Raw genomic sequence first — 17,101 nt, forward strand, 5'->3', positions numbered from 1 at the left:
CATTGCCAGGAGAAAGTTTTCCTTTGCACCTGTTTACAAGGTATTACCAGGAGAAAGCCTTTACCTTTAAACCTGTTACCAATCTTCAAGTTTGTTTCCTGCCTTGTGCATTTCCTGCACTCAGCAATTACAAGGAGAGAGACTTTACCTTTAAACCTGTTACCAGTTTGCAAGTTGTTTCCTGCATTGTGTAATTCCTGCACTCAGCAATTTCAAGGAGAGAGACTTTACCTTTAAACCTGTTACCAATCTACAAGTTTGTTTCCTGCTTTATGCAATTCCTGCACTTGGCCATTGCCAGGAGAAAGTTTTCCTTTGCACCTGTTTACAAGGTATTACCAGGAGAAAGCCTTTACCTTTAAACCTGTTACCAATCTTCAAGTTTGTTTCCTGCCTTGTGCATTTCCTGCACTCAGCAATTACAAGGAGAGAGACTTTACCTTTAAACCTGTTACCAGTTTGCAAGTTGTTTCCTGCATTGTGTAATTCCTGCACTCAGCAATTTCAAGGAGAGAGACTTTACCTTTAAACCTGTTACCAGTTTGAAAGTTGTTTCCTGCATTGTGCAATTCCTGCACTCAGCAATTTCAAGGAGAGAGACTTTACCTTTAAACCTGTTACCAGTTTGCAAGTTGTTTCCTGCATTGTGCAATTCCTGCACTCAGCAATTACAAGGAGAGAGACTTTACCTTTAAACCTGTTACCAGTTTGCAAGTTGTTTTCTGCCTTGTGCAAATCTTACATTTCAGTTATTACCAAGAGAAAGACTTTCCTTTTTGAATCTGCATCTCTGCTTACTAGTTTTCTTTATTTTCACTCCTGCTGTATGTGGTCTTAACATACCTGAGTAGCATATTTAAATATTCTGCAAGTATTTGCTTAAACAAAGTATTTTGTTGTTTAAATAAATTTGTTTTCATTTTCAATCAGTATGGCTTCTACTAATCTTCCTTTAAAGCAACTGTTCCAGACAATGAGGCTCTCACATGATATCCTGAGACAGAACATGACAAAAGGAATTTATCAGGTAAGCATAAATTATGTTTTCTCCTGTTAAGTGTAGTCAGTCCACGGGTCATCCATTACTTATGGAATACCAATACCAAAGCTAAAGTACACGGATGAAGGGAGGGACAAGGCAGGAACATTAAACAGAAGGAACCACTGCCTGAAGTACCTTTCTCCCAAACACAGCCTCCGAGGAAGCAAAAGTGTCAAATTTGTAAAATTTTGAAAAAGTGTGAAGCGAAGACCAAGTTGCAGCCTTGCAAATCTGTTCAACAGAGGCCTCATTTTTAAAGGCCCAGGTGGAAGCCACAGCTCTAGTAGAATGAGCTGTAATCCTTTCAGGAGGCTGCTGTCCAGCAGTCTCATAGGCTAATCGTATTATGCTACGAAGCCAAAAAGAGAGAGAGGTAGCCGAAGCCTTTTGACCTCTCCTCTGTCCAGAGTAAACGACAAACAGGGAAGAAGTTTGACGAAAATCCTTAGTTGCCTGCAAATAGAATTTCAGGGCACGGACTACGTCCAGATTATGCAAAAGTCGTTCCTTCTTTGAAGAAGGGTTAGGACACAGAGATGGAACAACAATCTCTTGATTGATATTCTTGTTAGTAACTACCTTAGGTAAGAACCCAGGTTTAGTACGCAGAACTACCTTGTCTGAATGGAAAATCAGATAAGGAGAATCACAATGTAAGGCAGATAACTCAGAGACTCTCCGAGCCGAGGAAATAGCCATCAAAAACAGAACTTTCCAAGATAACAACTTGATATCAATGGAATGAAGGGGTTCAAATGGAACGCCTTGAAGAACATTAAGAACTAAGTTTAAAGGGACAGTCTACACCAACATTTTTGTTATTTAAAAAGATAGATAATCCCTTTATTACCCATTCCCCGTTTTTGCATAACCAACACAGTTATATTTATATACTTTTTACCTCTGTGATTACCTTGTATCTAAGCCTTTGCAGACAGCCTCCTTATCTAAGTGCCTTTGACAGACATGCAGTGTAGTCAGTCAGGGAAGACTCCTAAATAACTTCACGGGAGTGAGCACAATGTTATCTATATGACACATGTGAACTAGCACAGTCTAACTGTGAAAAACTTTCAAAATGCTCTGAGCTAGGAGGCGGTTTTCAACTGTTTAGAAATCAGTTTGAGCCTAGCTAGGTTTAGCTTTTCAAAAATACCACTAAGGGAACAAAGCAAATTTGATGATAAAAGTAAATTGGAAAGTTGATTAAATTGCATGCCCTATCTGAATCATAAAAGTTTAATTTTGAGTAGACTGTCCCTTTAAGCTCCACGGCGGAGCAACAGACTTAAACACAGGCTTAATCCTAGTTAAAGCCTGACAGAAAGCCTGAACGTCTGGAACTTCAGCCAGACGTTTGTGTAGAAGAATAGACAGAGCAGAAATCTGTCCCTTTAACGAACTAGTAGATAAGCCCTTTTCTAAACCCTCTTGTAGAAAGGACAATATCCTAGGAATCCTAACCTTACTCCATGAGTAACTCTTGGATTCGCACCAATGTAAATATTTACGCCATATTTTATGGTAAATTTTTCTGGTAACAGGCTTCCTAGCCTGTATTAAGGTATCAATAACCGACTCCGAGAAACCACGCTTTGATAGAATCAAGCGTTCAATCTCCATGCAGTCAGCCTCAGAGAAATTAGATTTGGATGTTTGAAAGGACCCTGAATTAGAAGGTCCTGTCTCAGAGGCAGAGACCACGGTGGACAGGACGACATGTCCACTAGGTCTGCATACCAGGTCCTGCGTGGCCACGCAGGCGCTATCAGAATCACCGAAGCTCTCTCCTGTTTGATCTTGGCAATCAAACGAGGAAGCATTGGGAATGGTGGAAACACATAAGCCATGTTGAAGACCCAAGGGGCTGTCAGAGCATCTATCAGCACCGCTCCCGGGTCCCTGGACCTGGATCCGTAACAAGGAAGCTTGGCGTTCTGACGAGACGCCATGAGATCCAGATCTGGTTTGCCCCAACGACGAACCAGTTGAGCAAAGACCTCCGGATGAAGTTCCCACTCTCCCGGATGAAAAGTCTGGCGACTTAGAAAATCCGCCTCCCAGTTCTCCACGCCTGGGATGTAGATCGCTGACAGGTGGCAAGAGTGAGACTCTGCCCAGCGAATTATCTTCGAGACTTCCAACATCGCTAGGGAACTTCTGGTTCCCCCTTGATGGTTGATATAAGCCACAGTCGTGATGTTGTCCGACTGAAATCTGATGAACCTCAGAGTTGCTAACTGAGGCCAAGCTAGGAGAGCATTGAATATTGCTCTTAACTCCAGAATATTTATTGGGAGGAGTTTCTCCTCCTGAGTCCATAATCCCTGAGCTTTCAGGGAATTCCAGACTGCTCCCCAGCCTAGAAGGCTGGCGTCTGTTGTTACAATCGTCCAATCTGGCCTGCGAAAGGTCATCCCCTTGGACAGATGTGGCCGAGAGAGCCACCATAGAAGAGAATCTCTGGTCTCTTGATCCAGATTTAGTAGGGGGGACAAATCTGAGTAATCCCCGTTCCACTGACTTAGCATGCACAATTGCAGCGGTCTGAGATGCAGGCGTGCAAATGGTACTATGTCCATTGCCGCTACCATTAAGCCGATTACTTCCATGCACTGAGCTACTGACGGGTGTGGAATGGAGTGAAGGACACGGCAAGCATTTAGAAGTTTTAATAACCTGGCCTCTGTCAGGTAAATTTTCATCTCTACAGAATCTATAAGAGTCCCTAGAAAGGGAACTCTTGTAAGTGATAATAGAGAACTCTTTTCCACGTTCACCTTCCACCCATGCGACCTCAGAAATGCCAGAACTATCTCTGTATGAGACTTGGCAGTTTGAAAACTTGACGCTTGTATCAGAATGTCGTCTAGGTACGGAGTCACCGCTATGCCTCGCGGTCTTAGTACCGCCAGAAGTGATCCTAGAATTTTTGTAAAGATTCTTGGAGCCGTAGCTAATCCGAAGGGAAGAGCTACAAACTGGTAATGCCTGTCTAGGAAGGCAAATCTCAAATACCGGTAATGGTCCTTGTGAATCGGTATGTGAAGGTAGGCATCCTTTAAGTCCACCGTGGTCATGTACTGACCCTCTTGGATCATGGGAAGGATGGTTCGAATAGTCTCCATTTTGAATGATGGAACTCTTAGAAATTTGTTTAGGATTTTTAAGTCCAAGATTGGTCTGAAGGTTCCCTCTTTTTTGGGAACCACAAATAGATTTGAATAGAATCCCTGCCCGTGTTCCGTCTGCGGAACTGGGTGGACTACCCCCATTAGTAAGAGGTATTGTACACAGCGTAGAAACGCCTCTTTCTTTGTTTGGTTTGCTGATAACCTTGAAAGATGAAATCTCCCCCGTGGAGGAGAAGTCTTGAAGTCCAGGAGATATCCCTGGGATATGATCTCCAACGCCCAGGGATCCTGGACATCTCTTGCCCAAGCCTGGGCGAAGAGAGAAAGTCTGCCCCCCACTAGATCCGTTTCCGGATAGGGGGCCCTCTCTTCATGCTGTCTTGGGGGCAGCAGCAGGTTTCTTGGCCTGCTTGCCCCTGTTCCAGGACTGGTTAACTTTCCAGCCCTGCCTGTAACGAGCAACAGCTCCTTCCTGTTTTGGAGCGGAGGAAGTTGATGCTGCTCCTGCCTTGAAGTTACGAAAGGTACGAAAATTAGACTGTTTGGCCTTTGATTTGGCCCTGTCCTGAGGTAGAGCATGGCCCTTACCTCCCGTAATGTCAGCAATAATTTCTTTCAAGCCGGGCCCGAATAAGGTCTGCCCTTTGAAAGGAATATTAAGCAAGTTAGATTTAGAAGTCACGTCAGCTGACCAGGATTTAAGCCATAGCGCTCTACGTGCTTGGATGGCGAATCCGGAGTTCTTAGCCGTAAGTTTGGTTAAATGCACAACGGCATCAGAAACAAATGCGTTAGCTAGCTTAAGTGTTTTAAGCTTGTTCATTATTTCATCCAATGGAGCTGAGCGAATGGCCTCTTCCAGAGACTCAAACCAGAATGCTGCCGCAGCAGTGACAGGCGCAATGCATGCAAGGGGCTGTAAAATAAAACCTTGTTGAACAAACATTTTCTTAAGGTAACCCTCTAATTTTTTATCCATTGGATCTGAAAAGGCACAACTATCCTCCACCGGGATAGTGGTACGCTTAGCTAAAGTAGAAACTGCTCCCTCCACCTTAGGGACCGTCTGCCATAAGTCTCGTGTGGTGGCGTCAATAGGAAACATTTTCCTAAATATGGGAGGAGGGGTAAAAGGCACACCAGGTCTATCCCACTCCTTGCTAATAATCTCTGTAAGCCTTTTTGGTATAGGAAATACGTCAGTATACACCGGTACCGCATAGTATTTATCCAATCTACACAATTTCTCTGGAATTGCAACCGTGTTACAATCATTCAGAGCCGCTAATACCTCCCCTAGCAATGTGCGGAGGTTCTCTAGCTTAAATTTAAAATTGGAAATCTCTGAATCCAGTCTCCCTGGATCAGATCCGTCACCCACAGAATGAAGCTCTCCGTCCTCACGTTCTGCAAACTGTGACGCAGTATCTGACATGGCTCTCATCTCATCCGCGCGTTCTATCCTTAACCCAGAGCTATCGCGCTTGCCTCTTAAATCTGGCAACTTAGATAATACTTCTGTCATAACAGTAGCCATGTCTTGCAAAGTGATTTGTAAGGGCCTCCCTGATGTACTTGGCGCCACAAAATCACGCACCTCCTGAGCGGGAGGCGCAGGTACTGACACGTGAGGAGAGTTAGTCGGCATAACTTCCCCCTCGTCGTCTGGTGATAATTTCTTTACATGTAAAGATTGACTTTTATTCAAAGTAGCATCAATGCAATTGGTACACAAATTTCTATTGGGCTCCACATTGGCCTTAAAACATAGTGAACAAAGAGATTCATCTAAGTCAGACATGTTTAAACAAACTAGCAATGAGACTAGCAAACTTGGAAATACTTTTCAAAATTAATTTACAAGCAATATAAAAAACGTTACTGTGCCTTTAAGAAGCACAGAAAAACTGACACAGTTGAAATAACAATGAACAAAAATAGTTATAGCAACCAAATTTTCACAGTAAATGTATTAAGTTAGCAAAGGATTGCACCCACCAGCAAATGGATGATTAACCCCTTAGTACCCAAAAACGGATAACAATTATATAATTAACGTTTTTCTCACAGTCAAATACACTGTCACAGGACTACTGTGACTGATTACCTCCCTCAAAATGGATTTTGAAGACCCCTGAGCTCTCTAGAGACGATCTGGATCATGGAGGATGAAGTAGACAGATTGTGACTGAATTTTTACTGTGCAAAAAAGCGCTAAAAACAGAATTTATGTTTACCTGATAAATTACTTTCTCCAACGGTGTGTCCGGTCCACGGCGTCATCCTTACTTGTGGGATATTCTCTTCCCCAACAGGAAATGGCAAAGAGCCCAGCAAAGCTGGTCACATGATCCCTCCTAGGCTCCGCCTACCCCAGTCATTCGACCGACGTTAAGGAGGAATATTTGCATAGGAGAAACCATATGATACCGTGGTGACTGTAGTTAAAGAAAATAAATTATCAGGCCTGATTAAAAAACCAGGGCGGGCCGTGGACCGGACACACCGTTGGAGAAAGTAATTTATCAGGTAAACATAAATTCTGTTTTCTCCAACATAGGTGTGTCCGGTCCACGGCGTCATCCTTACTTGTGGGAACCAATACCAAAGCTTTAGGACACGGATGAAGGGAGGGAGCAAATCAGGTCACCTAAATGGAAGGCACCACGGCTTGCAAAACCTTTCTCCCAAAAATAGCCTCAGAAGAAGCAAAAGTATCAAACTTGTAAAATTTGGTAAAAGTGTGCAGTGAAGACCAAGTCGCTGCCCTACATATCTGATCAACAGAAGCCTCGTTCTTGAAGGCCCATGTGGAAGCCACAGCCCTAGTGGAATGAGCTGTGATTCTTTCAGGAGGCTGCCGTCCGGCAGTCTCGTAAGCCAATCTGATGATGCTTTTAATCCAAAAAGAGAGAGAGGTAGAAGTTGCTTTTTGACCTCTCCTTCTACCAGAATAAACAACAAACAAGGAAGATGTTTGTCTAAAATCCTTTGTAGCATCTAAATAGAATTTTAGAGCGCGAACAACATCCAAATTGTGCAACAAACGTTCCTTCTTCGAAACTGGTTTCGGACACAGAGAAGGCACGACTATCTCCTGGTTAATGTTTTTGTTAGAAACAACTTTTGGAAGAAAACCAGGTATAGTACGTAAAACCACCTTATCTGCATGGAACACCAGATAAGGAGGAGAACACTGCAGAGCAGATAATTCTGAAACTCTTCTAGCAGAAGAAATTGCAACCAAAAACAAAACTTTCCAAGATAATAACTTAATATCAACGGAATGTAAGGGTTCAAACGGAACCCCCTGAAGAACTGAAAGAACTAAGTTGAGACTCCAAGGAGGAGTCAAAGGTTTGTAAACAGGCTTGATTCTAACCAGAGCCTGAACAAAGGCTTGAACATCTGGCACAGCTGCCAGCTTTTTGTGAAGTAACACAGACAAGGCAGAAATCTGTCCCTTCAAGGAACTTGCAGATAATCCTTTTTCCAATCCTTCTTGAAGGAAGGATAGAATCTTAGGAATCTTAACCTTGTCCCAAGGGAATCCTTTAGATTCACACCAACAGATATATTTTTTCCAAATTTTGTGGTAAATTTTTCTAGTTACAGGCTTTCTGGCCTGAACAAGAGTATCAATAACAGAATCTGAGAACCCTCGCTTTGATAAGATCAAGCGTTCAATCTCCAAGCAGTCAGCTGGAGTGAGACCAGATTCGGATGTTCGAACGGACCTTGAACAAGAAGGTCTCGTCTCAAAGGTAGCTTCCATGGTGGAGCCGATGACATATTCACCAGATCTGCATACCAAGTCCTGCGTGGCCACGCAGGAGCTATCAAGATCACCGACGCCCTCTCCTGATTGATCCTGGCTACCAGCCTGGGGATGAGAGGAAACGGCGGGAATACATAAGCTAGTTTGAAGGTCCAAGGTGCTACTAGTGCATCTACTAGAGTCGCCTTGGGATCCCTGGATCTGGACCCGTAGCAAGGAACCTTGAAGTTCTGACGAGAGGCCATCAGATCCATGTCTGGAATGCCCCACAGTTGAGTGATTTGGGCAAAGATTTCCGGATGGAGTTCCCACTCCCCCGGATGCAATGTCTGACGACTCAGAAAATCCGCTTCCCAATTTTCCACTCCTGGGATGTGGATTGCAGACAGGTGGCAGGAGCGAATCTCCGCCCATTGAATGATTTTGGTCACTTCTTCCATCGCCAGGGAACTCCTTGTTCCCCCCTGATGGTTGATGTACGCAACAGTCGTCATGTTGTCTGATTGAAACCGTATGAACTTGGCCCTCGCTAGCTGAGGCCAAGCCTTGAGAGCATTGAATATCGCTCTCAGTTCCACAATATTTATCGGTAGAAGAGATTCTTCCCGAGACCAAAGACCCTGAGCTTTCAGGGATCCCCAGACCGCGCCCCAGCCCATCAGACTGGCGTCGGTCGTGACAATGACCCACTCTGGTCTGCGGAAGGTCATCCCTTGTGACAGGTTGTCCAGGGACAGCCACCAACGGAGTGAGTCTCTGGTCCTCTGATTTACTTGTATCTTCGGAGACAAGTCTGTATAGTCCCCATTCCACTGACTGAGCATACACAGTTGTAATGGTCTTAGATGAATGCGCGCAAAAGGAACTATGTCCATTGCCGCTACCATCAAACCTATCACTTCCATGCACTGCGCTATGGAAGGAAGAGGAACGGAATGAAGTATCCGACAAGAGTTTAGAAGTTTTGTTTTTCTGGCCTCTGTCAGAAAAATCCTCATTTCTAAGGAGTCTATTATTGTTCCCAAGAAGGGAACTCTTGTCGACGGAGATAGAGAACTCTTTTCCACGTTCACTTTCCATCCGTGAGATCTGAGAAAGGCCAGGACTATGTCCGTGTGAGCCTTTGCTTGAGGAAGGGACGACGCTTGAATCAGAATGTCGTCCAAGTAAGGTACTACTGCAATGCCCCTTGGTCTTAGCACCGCTAGAAGGGACCCTAGTACCTTTGTGAAAATCCTTGGAGCAGTGGCTAATCCGAAAGGAAGCGCCACGAACTGGTAATGCTTGTCCAGGAATGCGAACCTTAGGAACCGATGATGTTCCTTGTGGATAGGAATATGTAGATACGCATCCTTTAAATCCACCGTGGTCATGAATTGACCTTCCTGGATGGAAGGAAGAATTGTTCGAATGGTTTCCATTTTGAACGATGGAACCTTGAGAAACTTGTTTAAGATCTTGAGATCTAAGATTGGTCTGAACGTTCCCTCTTTTTTGGGAACTATGAACAGATTGGAGTAGAACCCCATCCCTTGTTCTCTTAATGGAACAGGATGAATCACTCCCATTTTTAACAGGTCTTCTACACAATGTAAGAATGCCTGTCTTTTTATGTGGTCTGAAGACAACTGAGACCTGTGGAACCTCCCCCTTGGGGGAAGCCCCTTGAATTCCAGAAGATAACCTCTGCGCGCCACAATAGCAAACCCAGAATTCTTAGCCGCTAACCTAGCCAATTGCAAAGTGGCGTCTAGGGTGAAAGAATTAGCCAATTTGAGAGCATGGATTCTGTCCATAATCTCCTCATAAGGAGGAGAATCACTATCGACCGCCTTTACTAGCTCATCGAACCAGAAACACGCGGCTGTAGTGACAGGGACAATGCATGAAATTGGTTGTAGAAGGTAACCCTGCTGAACAAACATCTTTTTAAGTAAACCTTCTAATTTTTTATCCATAGGATCTTTGAAAGCACAACTATCTTCTATGGGTATAGTGGTGCGTTTGTTTAAAGTGGAAACCGCTCCCTCGACCTTGGGGACTGTCTGCCATAAGTCCTTTCTGGGGTCGACCATAGGAAACAATTTTTTAAATATGGGGGGAGGGACGAAAGGTATACCGGGCCTTTCCCATTCTTTATTTACAATGTCCGCCACCCGCTTGGGTATAGGAAAAGCTTCTGGGAGCCCCGGGACCTCTAGGAACTTGTCCATTTTACATAGTTTCTCTGGGATGATCAAATTCTCACAATCATCCAGAGTGGATAATACCTCCTTAAGCAGAGCGCGGAGATGTTCCAACTTAAATTTAAATGTAATCACATCGGGTTCAGCTTGTTGAGAAATTTTCCCTGAATCTGAAATTTCTCCCTCAGACAAAACCTCCCTGGCCCCATCAGACTGGTGTAGGGGCATTTCAGAACCATTATCATCAGCGTCGTCATGCTCTTCAGTATCTAAAACAGAGCAGTCGCGCTTACGCTGATAAGTGGGCATTTTGGCTAAAATGTTTTTGATAGAATTATCCATTACAGCCGTTAATTGTTGCATAGTAAGGAGTATTGGCGCGCTAGATGTACTAGGGGCCTCCTGAGTGGGCAAGACTCGTGTAGACGAAGGAGGGAATGATGCAGTACCATGCTTACTCCCCTCACTTGAGGAATCATCTTGGGCATCATTTTCATTGTCACATAAATCACATTTATTTAAATGAGAAGGAACCCTGGCTTCCCCACATTCAGAACACAGTCTATCTGGTAGTTCAGACATGTTAAACAGGCATAAACTTGATAACAAAGTACAAAAAACGTTTTAAAATAAAACCGTTACTGTCACTTTAAATTTTAAACTGAACACACTTTATTACTGCAATTGCGAAAAAATATGAAGGAATTGTTCAAAATTCACCAAAATTTCACCACAGTGTCTTAAAGCCTTAAAAGTATTGTACACCAAATTTTGAAGCTTTAACCCTTAAAATAACGGAACCGGAGCCGTTTTTAACTTTAACCCCTTTACAGTCCCTGGTATCTGCTTTGCTGAGACCCAACCAAGCCCAAAGGGGAATACGATACCAAATGACGCCTTCAGAAAGTCTTTTCTATGTATCAGAGCTCCTCACACATGCGACTGCATGTCATGCCTCTCAAAAACAAGTGCGCAATACCGGCGCGAAAATGAGGCTCTGCCTATGATTAGGGAAAGCCCCTAAAGAATAAGGTGTCTAAAACAGTGCCTGCCGATATAATTTTACCAAAATACCCAGATTAAATGATTCCTCAAGGCTAAATATGTGTAATATATGAATCGATTTAGCCCAGAAAAAGTCTACAGTCTTAATAAGCCCTTGTGAAGCCCTTATTTACTATCTTAATAAACATGGCTTACCGGATCCCATAGGGAAAATGACAGCTTCCAGCATTACATCGTCTTGTTAGAATGTGTCATACCTCAAGCAGCAAGAGACTGCTCACTGTTCCCCCAACTGAAGTTAATTCCTCTCAACAGTCCTGTGTGGAACAGCCATGGATTTTAGTAACGGTTGCTAAAATCATTTTCCTCATACAAACAGAAATCTTCATCTTTTTTCTGTTTCAGAGTAAATAGTACATACCAGCACTATTTTAAAATAACAAACTCTTGATTGAATAATAAAAACTACAGTTAAACACTAAAAAACTCTAAGCCATCTCCGTGGAGATGTTGCCTGTACAACGGCAAAGAGAATGACTGGGGTAGGCGGAGCCTAGGAGGGATCATGTGACCAGCTTTGCTGGGCTCTTTGCCATTTCCTGTTGGGGAAGAGAATATCCCACAAGTAAGGATGACGCCGTGGACCGGACACACCTATGTTGGAGAAATAGGCCCCTCCCACTCATATTACAACAGTGGGGAAGCTCAGAAACTGTTTCTATGCAGAAAACAAAAATGGCCATGTGGTAAAAATCAAGCCCCAATAAGTTTTATCACCAAGTACCTCACAAAAAACGATTAACATGCCAGTAAACGTTTTAAACATACATCTGAAAGTTATGTATTATTATTAATAAGCCTGCTACCAGTCGCTTTTACTGCAGTTAAGGCTCATACATTATTTCAGTATTTACAGTATTTTCAGAGTCAATTCCATTCCTTAGAAAATACATTCAGTGCACACACACACACTCATCAGCCTAATACCAGTCGCTATCACTGCATTTAAGGCTGAACTTACTTTACAATGGCATCAGCAATATTTTCTCAGTCAATTCCATTCCTCAGAAAATAATTTACTGCACATACCTATTTGTTGCAGGGGGACCCTGCATGCTATTCCCCTTCTCTGAAGTTACCTCACTCCTCAGATGAGAACAGCCAGTGGGTCTTAGTTACGTCTGCTAAGACCATAGAAAAAAACCCAGGCAGATTCTTCTTCTAAAGCTGCCTGAGAATAAACAGCACACTCCAGTGCCATTTAAAAATAACAAACTTTTGATTGTAGAAATAAACTAAGTTAAAAAAACACCACAGATCTCTCACAGCTTCCTATCTAGTTAGGCTGCAAGAGAATGACTGAGTATGACAGGTGAGGGGAGGAGCTATATAGTAAGCTCTGCTGGGTAATTCTCTTGCAGTTTCCTGTTAGGAAGAGAAATATTCCATAAGTAATGGATGACCCGTGGACTGACTACACTTAACAGGAGAAAAGAAAAAGGAAAAAATGTAAAAAAATAATCCAAATGAATATTTAGGATGTGTTAAAGTGAATAACACACTTATAAAGTGACCCTTATGTGAATACAAGATGTGAAGAGATGCTCCTAAAAAGTTATTCCTGTGTGTAAACGATGAAAAAATACAGAAATGGATCCTATGTCTCAGGGATCAATTCATTCAAAGATATACCTGTAATAAAACAAATATAACATAGTGCAAAACTGCTATTCAAACTTAGCCTTTTAGGAGGCGCTCTGTGTATTTATTTTTAGCACTAAAATTATTAAATGGTCAGATGTTCTGCACATATCTGCAATAATTATGAATGTATATTTATAAATGAGGACACTAAGAATATCTGTTAATGAAAGCAGCAACTGGATCATCCGAAAACCCATAGCAGTGATGTCCATGCCTATTTCAGTGCAGGCCTCCATTTCCCAAGTTGCCTACTTGCCTCATTTGTCAGTGCCATAATAGTCTAGCTATCTATAATAGGACCACTACTAGGATAAACAGACAAGCCTCCCTTAGAAAATGTAACCCACACTGCATAAATGTAAACTTAAAAATCCTCACATTTTCATATATGATGTAAAATAACGAGCTCATCATACTGTAACACACCTAGTAAAGAAGGCTTAATTACAATATACTGAGAACTTAAAAAACAGCCCTATTAATACTTAGAAATCAGTTATTTAGATATTTTAAATTGCATTTTTGATATCAAATATCTGGTTTCAGATCAAAGTAATTGCCAAAGAAAGAGTATAACTAGATTATTTGTTATCAAACTGAATAATAAAGTATAAGTTTTTGCACGTCTAGTAAATTCTTTAAGGCTTGATAAAAACTATAATGTTCTAATTCTTGAGAGCATTTATTGTTAAATGTTTGCAGTACACTACAAGTTACATCCTATGGGACCTACTAAAGGGATATGAAACCCATCTTTGTTCTTTCAGGATGTAGTTAGAACATTACAGGCAATTTTAAACTATATACAACTATGTGACTACATATTATACATGCCTCACTATATACAACAGCGTGACTACATATTATACATGTCTCACTATATACAAGAGCGTGACTACATATTATACATGCCTCACTATGTACAACTGTGTGACTACATATTATACATGTCTCACTATGTACAACTGTGTGACTACATATTATACATGTCTCACTATGTACAACCGTGTGACTACATATTATACATGCCTCACTATATACAACAGTGTCACAACATATTATACATGCCTCACTATATACAAGAGCGTGACTACATATTATACATGTCTCACTATATACAACTGTGTGACTACATATTATACATGTCTCACTATGTACAACTGTGTGACTACATATTATACATGTCTCACTATGTACAACCGTGTGACTACATATTATACATGCCTCACTATATACAACTGTGTGACTACATATTATACATGTCTCACTATATACAACTGTGTGACTACATATTATACATGCCTCACTATGTACAACTGTGTGACTACATATTATACATGCCTCACTATATACAACCGTGTGACTACATATTATACATGTCTCACTATGTACAACTGTGTGACTACATATTATACATGTCTCACTATGTACAACCACGTGACTACATATTATACATGCCTCACTATGTACAACCCTGTGACTACATATTATACATGTCTCACTATGTACAACTGTGTGACTACATATTATACTGCCTCACTATATACAACCGTGTGACTACATATTATACTGCGACACTATGTACAACCGTGTGACTACATATTATACATGTCTCACTATGTACAACTGTGTGACTACATATTATACATGTCTCACTATGTACAACTGTGTGACTACATATTATACATGTCTCACTATATACAACTGTGTGACTACATATTATACATGTCTCACTATGTACAACTGTGTGACTACATATTATACATGTCTCACTATGTACAACCGTGTGACTACATATTATACATGTCTCACTACATACAACCGTGTGACTACATATTATACATGTCTCACTATGTACAACCGTGTGACTACATATTATACATGTCTCACTACGTACAACCGTGTGACTTCATATTATACATGTCTCACTATGTACAACCACGTGACTACATATTATACGCCTCACTATGTACAACCCTGTGACTACATATTATACATGTCTCACTATGTACAACTGTGTGACTACATATTATACATGTCTCACTATATACAACTGTGTGACTACATATTATACATGTCTCAATATATACAACCGTGTGACTACATATTATACATGTCTCACTATGTACAACCGTGTGACTACATATTATACATGCCTCACTATGTACAACCACGTGACTACATATTATACATGTCTCACTATGTACAACCGTGTGACTACATATTATACATGTCTCACTATGTACAACCGTGTGACTACATATTATACATGTCTCACTATGTACAACCACGTGACTACATATTATACATGCCTCACTATGTACAACTGTGTGACTACATATTATACATGTCTCACTATGTACAACCGTGTGACTACATATTATACATGTCTCACTATGTACAACTGTGTGACTACATATTATACATGCCTCACTATGTACAACTGTGTGACTACATATTATACTGCCTCACTATGTACAACCCTGTGACTACATATTATACATGCCTCACTATATACAACCCTGTGACTACATATTATACTGCCTCACTATGTACAACTGTGTGACTACATATTATACATGTCTCACTATGTACAACTGTGTGACTACATATTATACATGCCTCACTATGTACAACTGTGTGACTACATATTATACATGCCTCACTATGTACAACTGTGTGACTACATATTATACTGCCTCACTATGTACAACCCTGTGACTACATATTATACATGCCTCACTATATACAACCGTGTGACTACATATTATACTGCCTCACTATGTACAACTGTGTGACTACATATTATACATGTCTCACTATGTACAACTGTGTGACTACATATTATACATGCCTCACTATGTACAACTGTGTGACTACATATTATACATGCCTCACTATATACAACAGTGTGACTACATATTATACATGTCTCACTATGTACAACCGTGTGACTACATATTATACATGTCTCACTATGTACAACCGTGTGACTACATATTATACATGTATCACTATGTACAACCGTGTGACTACATATTATACATGTCTCACTATGTACAACTGTGTGACTACATATTATACATGCCTCACTATGTACCCCCGTGTGACTACATATTATACATGTCTCACTATATACAACAGTGTCACTACATATTATACATGTCTCACTATGTACAACCGTGTGACTACATATTATACGTCTCACTATGTACAACCGTGTGACTACATATTATACATGTCTCACTATGTACAACCGTGTGACTACATATTATACATGTCTCACTATGTACAACCGTGTGACTACATATTATACATGTCTCACTATGTACAACTGTGTGACTACATATTATACGTGTCTCACTATGTACAACCGTGTGACTACATATTATACATGTCTCACTATGTACAACTGTGTGACTACATATTATACATGTCTCACTATGTACAACCACGTGACTACATATTATACATGCCTCACTATGTACAACTGTGTGACTACATATTATAAATGCCTCACTATGTACAACCGTGTGACTACAGATTACATGTCTCACTATGTACAACCACGTGACTACAAATTATACATGTCTCACTATGTACAACTGTGTGAGTACATATTATACATGTCTCACTATGTACAACTGTGTGACTACATATTATACATGTCTCACTATGTACAACTGTGTGACTACATATTATACATGTCTCACTATGTACAACCCTGTGACTACATATTATACATGTCTCACTATGTACAACCCTGTGACTACATATTATACATGTCTCACTATGTACAACCGTGTGACTACATATTATACATGTCTCACTATATACAACCACGTGACTACATATTATACTGCCTCACTATGTACAACCACGTGACTACATATTATACATGCCTCACTATATAAAACCCTGTGACTACATATTATACATGCCTCACTATGTACAACCGTGTGACTACATATTATACATGTCTCACTATGTACAACTGTGTGACTACATATTATACATGCCTCACTATGTACAACCGTGTGACTACATATTATACATGCCTCACTATGTACAACCGTGTGACTACATATTATACATGTCTCACTATGTACAACTGTGTGACTACATATTATACATGCCTCACTATGTTCAACTGTGTGACTACATATTATACTGCCTCACTATGTACAACCCTGTGACTACATATTATACATGCCTCACTATATACAACCGTGTGACTACATATTATACATGT

General features: G+C 41.1%; 1 protein-coding gene across 1 annotated transcript in view; it reads right to left on the reverse strand.

Moving 5' to 3' along the window:
* Positions 1–12,391, reverse strand: part of MST1 (macrophage stimulating 1) — a 193,495-nt gene extending 181,104 nt beyond the window's left edge. The window contains exon 1 of the mRNA XM_053721135.1: positions 12,235–12,391. The gene's annotated coding sequence lies outside the window, so the exon portion shown is untranslated. The remainder of the gene's footprint in view (positions 1–12,234) is intronic.
* Positions 12,392–17,101: the final 4,710 nt, after the last annotated feature.

This window comes from Bombina bombina, chromosome 7 (genome assembly GCF_027579735.1).
Source record: "Bombina bombina isolate aBomBom1 chromosome 7, aBomBom1.pri, whole genome shotgun sequence".
Taxonomy (NCBI): Eukaryota; Metazoa; Chordata; class Amphibia; order Anura; family Bombinatoridae; genus Bombina; species Bombina bombina.